A 13,937-nucleotide genomic window follows, 5' to 3' on the forward strand; every position below is an offset into this window, starting at 1 on the left:
CAGGCCTGCTGGAGTCTGATGACTGCCTTAGAATGTGAGAGCACCTGCCAACACCCAGAAGCCCTGACCCTCTGATATTCTATTAGACTGCACTCCTTGCCCGCAACCCTTCTCTGCAGGAGCCTGGGGCCCAGATGTCTCCTGGTTACCCAGTTGTTCACGTTCCTCTAGCTCCACCCTTTTTTGGACCAGCAGTGACTAGTGGAGACCTCATTCCGCCCATCTCTTCCCAGGTATAGTTCTGGTTGCTGAGTCTTGACTCTCACTTGGAACTCAGAATGCCATTTACTTTTTTCCAGACAATATATATCCCCAGGATCCTCTGGGGGTGGGGTGGTTGCTGTGGGTGAGGAAGTCTTCACAGGAGTCACGGTGAAATAGGGAAAAGAGCTGGGCAAGACGGCTGGGAATAGGCCACTTCTGAGAAATGAAGCTGGCAATGGATGTTCTTTTAGGACTGGACCGGTAGGCGCTTGGGGAACTTCTGCACAGAAGTGACAGCGGCACAAAGGCCGGTCTTCACAAAGTTATGGAACAGACTCCCTCTCCGGAGATGGAGTCACAAGGGACAAGGGAGAGGACTGGGGGGCAAAGCACAAGATGACCCTGGGCTCTACTGGAAGAGGGTGGGGTGATGGAGCTGTCAATGGCGTGGAGTAAAAGAGCTACTCAAATGACGTTAAGCCAGGTTTAGCTCAGCTGGAGTGAAGGACATAGAGGCCCAGGGAGTAGGGTAGGATGGTAAGCAATTATGGTTATGTTGGCGATATCTGGAAACAAGTTCCTTACTCTCAAAGCAAAAGGTCACTGACTTGAAGGAAGAGAATATGAATAAGCCCTGCAGTGTTTTGGAGAGATCAGTACACTTAGTGTGTTCAAGAAAAACAGTCACAAATGTCCACATGACTGTTTGTATGTACATACGTGTTTTCGTGTATATATGTGTTCTGCCTCAGGCTGTCTGCTCAGCCTGCTAGAAGTAATGACACGTTAGTAGCAGTGAATCTCCAGCACCTGAATCCTCATTTCTATTGCCCACTAGCAGGAGAAGGTCTCAGTTCAGGGCTGACACAGAACAAGCCTAGGAGCAAAGTGACAGGGACATTTCTATGGCCTGGCAGGAAGCATCCGGAGCAGGGAGGGAGGTGTGAAGACCACCCACCCAAAGGCTGCTGCAAGAAGAAACAGACTAGGGAGGAGGAGGTAGACCTGGCTGCAAGGCGCACAAGAGACAAGAATGGAGACCATGAAGTGTGAAGAAAGCCTCCTTAGCAGCGAGCGGGGCGAGGTGCCAGTGCCAGGTCCCAGGCTGTGGTTTAAGAGAGGCTAGCGCAGGCCTGGAGGAAGTAAGAGAGGAACAGAGACTATTTTGGAAAGGACAGAAAGGGAGTGAAGAAGTCAGTGTGGCAGGAGTCGTGTTAACCCAGGGCGGCTGGAATAGAGGCAAGACGGACAGAATGGCATGCCTTACAGATTCTTGGGGTTACTCTCGACAACCTTCCTGTGCCATCTGGCTACCCTTGCCCAGGCTAGGCCCCGTGAGGCCGCTCGCCTACGCACTCCGGCCCTCCCGGGCTGGACACACAGGCGGAACACACCACGCTCTGGCTTTGGGCGCGTGGTATTGAAACCTAAATCAGCAATCTAGAACCCGAGGCTACCGAGAACAGCTGCAGACAGGTCACCCCCCCTGGAAGACCCTCGAGCAGGATCACGGTGCCTTTAAGCCGCTCGCGCACGCGCAGGGGCGAGGAGGGCGGGGCGGAAAGCGCGGCACGCGCACGCCGCCGGTGCGCGGTGACGCGACGTGGGGTTTCCCGAGGCTGCAGGCAGGGGCCGCCGCGCCCATCCTGATGGCTGGAGGCGTCTGAGGGGCGGACGGCGACGGCGGCGGCGGCGGCGGCGGTGGCGGGCGCGGGCGGCGAGGGCAGCGGGGCTGGAACTGAAACAGCCGCCGCGCGGACCCGACCAGCCTCGCCGGCTCCTGCCCGCAGGCCGCGAGCGCGACGACCGGGTCGATCAGGCGGCGGCGTGGGCGCCAGACTGGGCGAGGGCGAGGTGAGCGTGGCCGCGGTCTGCAAGTGGCGCGGGTCCTTGGCTGGGCCAAGTCGGGCCGGGCCGAGCCCTGCGGCTATTCTTCCAGCCCCGGGGTGGGGGTCGTCGGCCGCCCAAGTCAGCACGCCCTCCAGGGTGGGGCCGGCGGGGACCGCAATCCCTGGGTGGGCTGGGTGGGCGGCGGGGCCTGGGTCTCTGGTCCCCGATTGGTTGGGGCGGAGCCGCCTAGGCCGGGATGCGGACCGGGCAGGGGTCTTGGGCTTAAGGCCGCGTCCGTGATGTGAGACAGAGGCCGGTGTCCTGGGCTTCAGGGTGGATCCCGAGCTACGGCGACTGGGGTAGGGGTCCTAGGTTCGAGGCTGGATCCCGGATGCGGGGCTGGGTCTGGGGTCTTGGGTTCAAGGCCGGACCGAGTGTCGGGATTCGGTTTTCAGATCCGTGATCCTCGAATCGAAGCTGCGGTGGAGTGGTCTCGGCCGTGGTGCCGGAATCCGGCGATGGTCCTGAGTTTTAAAAAGGGGAGCGGGATGCTGGACCGGGGCCCGGGTCGTGGGTTCGAACCTGGGCGGGGCGGCCTAGGCCGGGATGAAAAGGGCGCCCCGCAGGCGCTTCTTCTCGAGGCCAGGTCCCCGCGGGAACAAAAGCCGAGCTCTGCCCTCCCGACCGCGCCTTCCTGCGGGGTGTGGAACTCATCAGGGCCGCGCGGGGAGCGGCCGCGGGGCGGGTCTCCCGGATACCGCGATCACCCCTGCCGGGTGCGGGCCTGCTGCCTACCGTGCTTCCCGGCTCCCCTGGTTCCCGACGTTCCCGGCCCCAGGCGCCCGCGAATGAATGGGCGCCGCGTCCGGCCGCCGCGACAAGATGGCGATGCCCGCCTTTGTCAGCTAGGACCGCGCCGGCCGTCGCCGGGGCTGAAAACAAAGACCGGCCCTGGCAGCCGCGGCCGGAGCAGAAGAGAAAAGCGCTGGGGTCCTAGGTTCGCCTGGACGCCACTGTGGGGAGGGGGCGTCTTGCCCAGATCCCTCACCGGGTGGTCTAGTCTATCCCTGTCTCCACAGCCTCGATTTCCCCTGGGGAACTGCAGCTTGGCTTTTGACCTTTTGATACATCTGAACATGTTTTTTTTTCCGGGTTTTTTAAACGTCACGTTTAGCATCCCCCAAATAGCATCCCTATATATTCCCAGTTCATCTTTACAGAGGTTATGTCAGGATTTTTATTTTGAGAGAATTAGTGGAATTTATAATGAAGTATATTAACGGGGCTTGTGTGTAATACTGAAATTTCAGGAAACTCGTAGTGTTTGTTAGTTCTTTTGTTACGTTTCGGCCTGATAGCAGCAAGCAAGCATTTTTGTGTGGTTAAATAGCCTGTGAGATTGACTATTAACCAAGAAAATATGTAGATGATCTTTTATGATTAGCAAGTAAATGGCAGTGTAATCTTGTGAAAAGTTCTTCACTGTCGAGACTGGATATGGTTTTCAGAGAAAGCATTAATCGGTTTCTAAATTGCTTTGTCTTTTTTAACCGGTCTTTATTTGAAAATAAGGATTTTAGTTCTAATGCTAAAATCTGGATTCTTCTCGAAGGTACTTCATACTGCAAAAAGAAAATGAAGGAGCAGTTCCTCCTTTTCTCCTTTCTTATACTGGGTGTTTGGCCAAGGATGAAAGTGTGAAGACAGGCATTGAGCCTCTAGACAACAGAACTAGGTTCTGGCGTGGTTTGACTTAAGGAAGCCCGACTTTGATGACAGACGCCTACAGGAATGTAGTGCGGCTGGGAAGGCCAGGATCGCCATGGGGAGGAGGCTAGCCTGTGAGTGTAGGGTCCTGCCTGCATCATCTCCATGGGGAGGAGGCTAGACCGTAGGTGTAGGGTCCTGTCGGCATTTTATTTCACTGCTACAGTGTGCAGTCTTTCTTAGAAGATGAGAGGCTGGAACGTCAAAAGTAGGTTATCTGAGGCTGTGTGCTCATACCTGCTGCTTGGCTCTGGGTGTACAGATGCCCGGTTTCAGGATTGTATTTCATCTGCTGGATCCTTGCAAGGATCTTTTTTTTTTTTTTTTTTTTTTTTTTTTTTTTTTTTTTTTGGTTTTTCGAGACAGGGTTTCTCTGTGGCTTTGGAGCCTGTCCTGGAACTAGCTCTGTAGACCAGGCTGGTCTCGAACTCACAGAGATCCGCCTACCTCTGCCTCCCGAGTGCTGGGATTAAAGGCGTGCGCCACCATCGCCCGGCGCAAGGATCTTTTTATGCAGGAGATTGAACATGAAACTTAGACGTCTTCCATGAATTTATCCACGGGACACAAACAGTTCTTATGTAGTACCTGAGCTGACATCAAAGCTATGTTTACTTCACCAGAGTAGAGCAGAGTGCCCCTTAAGCACACTTTTTAAAAAGGCTTCTCTTTGTTTGGTAGCCTTAGTTATGTCTGATTTGGGGGAATAGGGGGACCAGGTAAATTTCCTTAGATTTAAAAGGTTGCAGAATAAACCAGATGTGCTGGTGTGTCTCCTCTAATCCCAGCACTCTGGATGCTGAGGCAAGAGGATCAATGCAAGTTGGAGTAGCCTGGGTTACCTCTTGACCAACCTTGTCTAAAACACCCCCTTTTCCCAAAGTCTGCATAATAATATTTTTGACTGTTATCTTTCCACATCTAGGAAGGCTGGTTTCAGAGTTTTATCCAGGTGGATTTATCCCAATCACTGGAGAAACAGACTGACTTAGAGAAGATAATCTCTCAGAGTGGTGCACAGATTAGTGAAGCTTTGTTAGTTTTACTTAGTTAAAAAGTACTGGGTTGGGGGTTTAGGCACTCAGTGCTGAGCCTGAGGACCTAAGTTAAATCCCTGGGTCCCCTATGGGGAAGAGAAGAATGCACATAATTGCTCCAAGTAAGTATACTTTAAGAAAACCTATTTGATACTCCTGGAAAAGTTAACATCTCTAAATGTAGCCTTGAGAAAGCCCTTGAGCCTTCAGGGCTCCTTCGCCTCACCCCACTACAGTTGGCTTTGTGGCCAGTGCTCACCTATAGTGAGTGAGCCACAGAGATTTGTTTAAGAAGTGGTATCTGTAGTTATTAGTTTGTTCATTGGATTGTTTTCCTCTGCCCAAGAGATTTGGCTCATGTCAGTCATTAAATTGGATTAAATTCTTTATGTGGGCTTTGGCTTTAGCATTAGTGGATTGGTAATAGATATTCTCAGTTTTATTATCTGGGCTTGACCATATGGTGTGCCTTTCCCCATCTCCCTCTAGCTTTTTAAAGACCATTTTGCTCTGTAACCCACGCTGTCCTGGTATTCACTGTTTAGTCCAGGCTGGTCTCTAACCCCTGGTGATCCTTCTTCCTCAGGCTTCCAAGTGAACCAGGCATGAACCATCATAAATCTCATAAGACAAGGGACAAAATTTTTAGACTTGTGAGGTGTTTTTTTAATTTTTAAAATTATTTTACTATTTAATATTTTACGTGTTTAAATATTTTGCCTGCATGTAAGACTAAGATTACATAAAATGGTTCTAAGCTTTATTTAATTGAGTTCATTCTGCTATTCATAAAAGGTTATTACAAGATAATATTTAGTTCCTGTAGAGGCCAGAAGGCTGAGTTGTGTTACAGATGGCTGTGAACTACCATGTAGGAACTGGGAACAAAACCCAAGTCTTCTACAAGAGCAACAAGTGCCCTTGATGGCTGAGCCAGCTCTTACACACCTTTTTGTTTTTATTTTTTGGCAGTTTGAGACAGTCTTTCTACATAGCCTTGACTGTCCTAGAATTCACTATATAGACCAGGCTGGCATCGAACTCAAAGATCCACCTGCCTCTGCCTCCCAAGTACTGGGATTAAAGGTGTGCGCCACCACCTTCTTAATTCTTAACATTAATTTAAATTCTTATTTTAGGAGTTGATGGTTTGACCCTTTAAGGTCATTTGCTACTCAGAAAGTGAGGCCAGGCTAGGCTACATAGGATTGTTTGAGTAATTCCAGGTTTGCATTTGGGTGTTTGTTTTGTTTTCCAAGACAGGACTCACTGTGTTGCTCAGGCTAGTCTTGAACTACTTAAGGGATCCTCATCCTTCCGATTTTCCAAGTGCTAGTATTGCAGTCTTCCTAGAACTGTGCTTAAGAGTATTTATAGAACTTATGAAGTAGAAGTTCAGTTAAATGGTTGGTTTAGTGATCATTGAACAAGAGGAAAAAAAGAACAGATTTAATTTACAAAACTAAAATGTTTAGTAGTGATGGGAAAATGGTTCTATGATATTGTATGGATGTGTATGTGAAGAGAGGACGTACCATGTTAACTGTTCTGGAAATAAGAATTTTAAAACTTGAATTTTGTTGCATAACTTATTTCAGAAATACAAACTCTGTAGACACTGGAGTTGGTCACTGGGTAAGAGGACTGCTATCTGCTCTTTAACCTCCTGTGCAGTTCTGGCTTAGGGAGTTCTGTTGATCTCCTGGTGCTACTGCTGGCTTCCAATGACAGAAAGACTTTCTCTTTTACAGAACACAGTTGCCTTTTTCTTTTTTTAAAGACTTAATAACAATAACAGTATTTAGTGATTTTTCTTCTTTAGTGGGGGTAGATGGTTTTCCAGACAGGGTTTCTCTGTATAGTCCTGGGACTCACTGTACATTGACTGGGCTGGCCTCAAACTCAGAGATCTGCCTGCCTCTGCCTCCTGGGTGCCAGGATTAAAGGTGTGCTCCACCACCGCCCGGTGTGTGCATCACCTTTAATTGAACTCAGGACCCCTGGAAAAGAAGCCTGTGCTCTTAACTTCTGAGCCATCTCTCCAGCCTGTGATTTGTTTTCTTAAATCAGATTTTTTTTTTGTTTTTATTTTGGCTTTGCTTTTTCAAGATAGGTTTCTCTGTGTAACAGACTAGGGTGGCCTCTGCCTCCCAAGTGCTGATATTAAAGTAGTACACCACCACTGCCACCTGCCTTAATTCAGAAGTTTTAAAGAGCCATTTCTAAAATCTCTGCGATTTAAAAGACTAGGATTACATAAAATGGTTCTAAGCATTATTTAGTTGAGTCCATTCTTGTATTTATATAACGGTTACGGTTACTAGATATAAAGATAATATTTAGTAGTCCTAGTTTTATGATGTATTTTATCAAGAGGGGAAGAGAGTGTGTATATTCGCTTTAAGACTGATAGAGTGAGAACAGCAGCATAGGTGAAGCATGCTTATTAACCTGTACGTCATTGTGTGGGATGTGGGATTGTAAAATTCAGTCCCTACAAGAAATATAGATGCTCATCTGTTCATCTACTGTCTATTGGTTGATATTCCCTTTCCTTTGTTATTAATTAATTAATTTACTTGTGTTTTTGAGACAGGGTTTCCCTGTGTATCTTTGGAGCCTATTCTGGAATTCGCTCTGCAGAACAGGCTGGCCTTGAACTCAGAGATCCGCCCGCCTCTGCCTGCCTGCCAAGTGCTGGAATTAAAGGTGTGCAGCACCACCGACTGGCTAATTTATTTAATATTTCTTTTCCTTTTTTTTGTTTTGCAAGACAGGGTTTTTCTTTTTTTTTTTTGTTTTTGTTTTTTGTTTCTCGAGACAGGGTTTCTCTGTGGCTTTGGAGCCTGTCCTGGAACTAGCTCTGTAGACCAGGCTGGTCTCGAACTCCCGAGTGCTGGGATTAAAGGCGTGCGCCACCATCACCCGGCAAGACAGGGTTTTTCTGTAGTCTTGGCACTTGCTTTGTAGACCAGGCGGGCCTTGACCTCACAAATCATGGAGATCTGCTTGCTACTGCCTCCCAACTCCTGGCATATTTAATATTTCAAATGTTTGCTCAGCACCTTTTCTGAGTCCTGAGGACAAAGTGTGGGCGCCTGACGAGTAGGAACAATGGAGGTCAGTGGTTCTCAGGGATACCTAACCAACCAGTTCTAGACTTGGTGAAGTCTCCGAAATAAGTTTGAGGTGTGGGGCAGAGGAGAGGAGACCGTGTTTTTCATGCAGCAAACAGCAGCTGGACTCCATTATCCACCTTGTTTTCAGCACTAGAGCAATGTCTGGCACATAATAAACGTGCAATAATTACTTTTCTGTAGCCAGAAATTCTCCCGGGGAGAAGTAGATAGAGAAAGATCAGAGTCTTGGGGAGAATGTGAACTTTGATCTAGAGGGCTCCAACAGGCCTCTGAAGGGTTTGAGCAGGTTAACTAGAAAGGGACAGCGCTTAAGCCTGGAGCATTCTCAGGGCAGGGGGAGGAGGCTAGCTGGAGAAGATGAGTAAAGCTGGTGATCAGGAAGGAGCCCTGGGGTTTTGTGGGGGTTCTGTCCTGGGTGCCTGGTGGGGTAGATAATGACTTTGGTTTGTGCATCTTCACATTCTGCTCCACAGACACATAACAGTCCTTGAACATTCTCTTGCTCTGTGGAGACCCTCACAAGTGTGTTTACCGAGTTTGTTCTCCATTAGGAGCCTCTCACTACAGGACCTTCCTGAACCACAGGCTCCATAGCCTGATGTTGAGCTTCCCACTAGTTAGTTCTCAGCTGTGGAAGAAGGATACTCAGCTTTACTCCTGAAAAGTACACGATAGATATTTGTTGAATCAGTGACTTCTTAGGCCTTTGGGAGTTACTAGCACTTTGATGGTGATTGGAGCCTTGGGATCAGTGCTTACTCTGACCTTCAAATCTTAAAGTGTAATCTGTAAACTCTTAGCAGTTCCTGAAACCCTCTTTAGGGTCTCTTAAGTTAAAGCTACTTGTAATCCTATGACTATTTTATTTTAGTGTTAGGTTTGCACTTGTGGCAAATAAAACTGCTAACTGCTTAACACAGATCAAGGCTGTGGCACAAACTGGTCATTTTCATAGCATTCGGGTTAATTACTGATTAATCTTCAGATTCAGGAGGCAGAGGCAGGCAGATCTCTGTGAGTTTGAGACAAGCCTGTCTAATAGTGAGATCCAGGTTAACCAGAGCTTTAAAAAAATCATTAATCCTTTACATTTATTATTTTCTAGTTTTTTGAAATGAAGTCTTGCTATATACCCCAGGCTGGCCTTTTTTGACTAGTTATGGTGACACATGCCTTTCTTGTTTTGTTTTGTGTCCCCCCCCTTAGGCAGGGTTTCTCTGTGTAGCCCTGTCTGTCCTAGAACTCACTCTATAGACCAGGCTGGGTTTGAACTCCAGAGATTCCCTCTACCTCTGCCTCTGCCTCCCGAGTGCTGGGATTAAAGGTGTGCACCACCAACACCTGGCCCCAGGCCTTTTAAAAACCTAATGCCTTTGATGAATTGTCAAAAATAGGTTCTGTAATTCTAACTCGTGACTGCCCATCCATCCCTTTACTGTCCCATGACAGAATGGGAAGGTAGGCATTGTGCAGCCGAGCTGAAGAACTGTAGCTGCTCAAACATGGATATTGCAGAAAACTTCTCAAAAATTAACAGTCAACCACATACTTAAAATAACTTGAGTATTGATGGCAGTAATAAATAGAAACACTGAGGGCTTCTATTTTATTAAAAGATGTAATAGTAGACTAGAAATACATAGCAATAGTATAAATAAAATACTTATAGAATATTTATAGAATAATAATAGAAATATTATAAGTACAAATAAATAGAAAATCTCAGAGAGATTGCTCAGTGGTTAAGAACAGTGACTTCTCTGCCAGAAGACCCAGGTTTTATTCTCAGCACCCACATAGAGGCTCACAATCATCTGTAACTTCAATTCTGGGCATCTTCTGGTCTCTGAGGGCATGCATATGGTACACAGATAATACATGCAGGCAAAACATGTATATACATGAAATGAAATATTTTTTTTTTTTTTTTTTTTTGTAGTTTTTCAAGACAGGGTTTCTCTGTAGCTTTGGAGCCTGTCCTGGAACTAGCTATTGTAGACCAGGCTGGTCTCGAACTCACAGAGATCCGCCTGCCTCTGCGAAATGAAATATTTTTAAATAAATAGATGATTTCAAACAGAAATAGAGATTTTTGTTACTGCTATCATGACAGACAATATCCAGTATTTAAAGGGTGTATGTGTTTTACTGGAATGAAACCCCAGGCCTCCTGTGTGCTAGCAAGTATTCTACCACTAAGGTACACATTTTCAGTCTTGAGGATAGTGTGCCTTGCTTATAAGATTAGAGGGTAGTTCTAGTGAAACAGTTTTTGTTAATTATAGATGAAGCATTGTCTGCATTTGAAATACCTCCTTGTATCAGTCAACTTTCACTTCCCAAATGATGTGTACACGATGCTATGAACTCACAGATGGATAAAAGATCTATTCAGGGCATAAACTGGAGTAAAATGATTTAATGAAACTACTTGAAAAATTGTAGTTTCAGATTCCACATTAGTACTACCCTTTAAGAACTGACCACTTGGGGACATAGTGTGGCTCATAGAGTAGATGTCCTGCCTCAGAAACAAGGTTGGAGCGCATGAAATGTCTTAGCAGGTGAAGACACTAACTACGGAAGCCTGATAACTGGCGTTATGTCTTCAGGACCTATGTAGAGACAGATGGAGAGAAATGATTTTACAAAGTTATCCTCCGGCCTCCACATGTATGCTGTGGCACATACGTGCCTCCGTCCATGTAAACAAATAGTTTAAAAACAGAACAGTAGCACTTGGACCAGTGAGAACCAGCCTGAGGCCATCAAGCTCCCTTAATTAGAATGTATAGCTTTTTTTTTCTTCTGTTTTTCAAGACAGGGTTTCTCTCTGTAGCCCTGGCTGTCCTAGAACTCTCTTTGTAGACCAGGCTGGCCTCGAATTCACAGAGATCCGCCTGCCTCTGTTTCCCAAGTGCTGTGACTAAAGGCGTGCCACCACCACCCAGCTAGAATGTGTAACTTTAACAGTGTTGAAAAATTTATGCTGGACATGGTGGCATGTTTGTAATCTCGTGATTGGGAGGTAGAGGAAGGAGGATCATAGTTTAATGCCTTCTTCAGCTACATAGCAAGATTGAGGCTGTTGTAGGCTATATAACAGCCTATTCTACAAACCTCTGCCAAAGCAAAATCCAGAAACCACCCACGTCATGAAGCAGAGACTGACAGCTTTACATTTTGTAGATTTCTTGGCTAAAACCTAAATAAATACCCTGATTACATTTTGTTTTTTTTTTTTCCCACTAAAAAGGTAATGGTGAAAACAGATAAGCGAAAGCAGAACAAAAGATCAGAGAGTGGAAGGAGAGAGCCAGCCAATGGAGTCATCCTCTGATCCACGTGTTCATACACACGGACACACTGATAAGTAGAAAAGAAGAAACTGACCATTTGAGCTGGCAGTATAGCTCTGTGGCAGTGTTTGCCTCCATCCCATCACTGCAGTCAGTGAACCAAAGATCTACTTGGCTATTGAGTTTTGGTTTAGTCTTAAAGAATATTCATCTCCCTAACAAAATAATAAAAAACCTGTGAGAGGCTGTTTTCTTTTTTAATTGTAATTTTTATTTTTCGAGACAAGGTTTCTCCGTGTATCTCTGGCAGTTCTGAAACTGGCTCTGTAAAAGATCCACCTGCCTCCTTTCTAAGTCTGAGATTAAAGATGTGGACCACTGTTCCTGACTTTTTAAAAGTTGCCTGAATTACATATAATGTGAATTCTGTTGGAAACCAGAGGAAGGGTATTGGATCTTCTGGAGCTGGAGTTGTTTTTTTCCCTCATAAAAAAGTGTTGTTTTTGATAACATGTGTTCCAAGTGATTTAATACACATACATTTGGGGGGAATGGGCTTTGCAGTGTATGTGGGAGAGCATTTGGGGATGCTCTTCCATGCATGTGTGGAAGCCAGAAGTTCACTTGGGATATCTCATGTTCTCCTTAGTTGTGTATGATTTTGAATGGATCTTTAGTACTAGTATTTTTATTTATTTTAATTATGTGTGATTGTGCATAGATGGATATGGGTACTCTCAGGTCAGAAGAAGGTGTCAGATGCCCTGGAGCTGAAGTTACAGGCAGTTGTGAGCTACCCACTGTGGGTGCTGGGAACTGAACTAGGGTCCTCTGGAAGAGTGGTATGTGTTCCTAACAACTGAGCCATCTCCAGACCTTGTTCAATTTCTGAGATTAGTTTTTGACTGAAAGTTGAACCCAGAAGGATCTGTGCTTACCCCTACCCCCACCTCCCCCATCCTAAACCCTCTTCATTCCAAGTACTGGGGTTGTGGGTACATGCTGGCAAGTCTTAGTCTTGTGTTTGTTTTTGTTTTATTAGACAGTTTCTCTTTGTAGCCTTGGCTGTCTTGGAACTCGCTGTGTAGACCAGACTGGTCTTGAAGAACTCAGAGATCCATTGGTCTGCTTTTGCCTCCCAAGTTCGGGGTTAAAGGCGTTCTCCACTGTTGCCTGGACAGACTTGCTTTTTATGTGGGTTCTGGAGATTCAAACTCCATTCCTTGTGGTTACTTAGCATTCACTTTACCCATGAACCTTCTCCCTAACTTCTGATTTAACATTTAAAAACTTTTCAGTCTTGAACTACGAGGATGGCATAGTGAATAAAGGTACTTATTACCAAGCCTGACGAACTGAATTTAATCCCTGCGATTTACATAGTAGAATAAGAGAACTTACTCATGCAGGTTGCCCTCTGACTTCCGGAGCTTTTCACTCCCCCAAAATTTAAACTAATTAAAAATTTTATTTTTTATTTACTTATTTATTGGATTTTCAAAACGGTTTTGGAGCCTATCCTGGAACTAGCTCTTGTATACCAGACTGGCCTCAAACTCACAGAGATCTGCCTGCCTCTTCCTCCCTAGTGCTGGGATTAAAGGCATGCATCACCAGTGCCTGGTTTAAAAATCTTTTTTTATTTATTTATTATGTATACAATATTCTGTCTGTGTGCATGTCTGCAGGCCAGAAGAGGGAACCAGACCTCTTTACAGATGGTTGTGAGCCACCATGTGGTTGCCGGGAATTGAACTCAGGGCCCTTGGAAGAGCAGGCAATGCTCTTAACCACTGAGCCATCTCTCCAGCCCTGGTTTAAAAATCTTAATTTCTGAATATAGTAAATACCAGTTAATCTATCAAGGCCCCTGGGATCCTGAATGATTGAAAATGGAAAGGGGGTCTGAGCTGAAAATTAGATGCTGGAAGTCCTTTGCTTGCAGCCAGTCATGTTGTCTTAATGTCTTGTCTCGTCACTTCTGCTTCATATACATTCAGTACTGCATCCTGCAGGGGAGGAAAACCCAGAGTTTTGGCGAGGTCTGCCCTGAGAGTAGGTATGGGGAAAGTAGAGGGCAGTTAGCAGATGATGAGTATAGGAATAGTAGCTCATAGAACACAGAGGTGAGATCTACTGTCCATGGGACCTTTCTGAGTGCAAGGAATGGTCAAAAGTGAAGAGTGGGGAACAGATGGAGCTTGTGGCAGTGGAGGAGAAGGGTAGGTGCTTGCTGTGCTTGGCTGGGAGTACTTAAGGTGGCTGGCTACATAGGGGAGAGATAGGAGATCTCCCTTCTTTTTTTGAGACGGGGCTCCAATATGTAGCCCTAGCTGGACCTTGGACTCAAAACGTCCTGCCAATCTGTTCCCCCAGTACTGGGATTAAAGGTTATGCCACCACTTCCAGCCAGTTGTGTTTTTTCCTCCTTATAGCTCACTCATCCATTTGTTGAGCATCTTTGTTCTCTCCATTCTCATAAGCATTGTAGGGATTAAATGATATGGAACCCCAGGCCTGATGGCTTTTGCCTTTAATTCCTGCACTGGGGAGGCAGAGGTGTGGGCGTGGGCCAACCTGGTCTACATAGCAAATTCCAGAGTGGCCATGGCTACATCGAAAAACTACGTCTCAAAATAAAATTAAATAAATGAAGTGGA

The 13,937-nt window shown here is 46.1% G+C and overlaps 1 protein-coding gene across 5 annotated transcripts in view; it reads left to right on the forward strand.

Moving 5' to 3' along the window:
• Positions 1-1,924: 1,924 nt before the first annotated feature.
• LOC121443529 (guanine nucleotide-binding protein G(I)/G(S)/G(T) subunit beta-1) overlaps positions 1,925-13,937 on the forward strand; it is a 60,724-nt gene continuing 48,711 nt past the window's right edge. For 4 of the 5 annotated variants that reach the window (XM_041645290.1, XM_041645289.1, XM_041645292.1 and 1 more), the window contains exon 1: positions 1,925-2,058. The gene's annotated coding sequence lies outside the window, so the exon portion shown is untranslated. The remainder of the gene's footprint in view (positions 2,059-13,937) is intronic. The other variant, XM_041645294.1, reaches the window with a different exon arrangement.

The sequence above is a fragment of the Microtus oregoni genome, unplaced genomic scaffold (assembly GCF_018167655.1).
Source record: "Microtus oregoni isolate MIOR12 unplaced genomic scaffold, Mior012 000109F_ref0000275, whole genome shotgun sequence".
NCBI classification, from domain to species: domain Eukaryota; kingdom Metazoa; phylum Chordata; class Mammalia; order Rodentia; family Cricetidae; genus Microtus; species Microtus oregoni.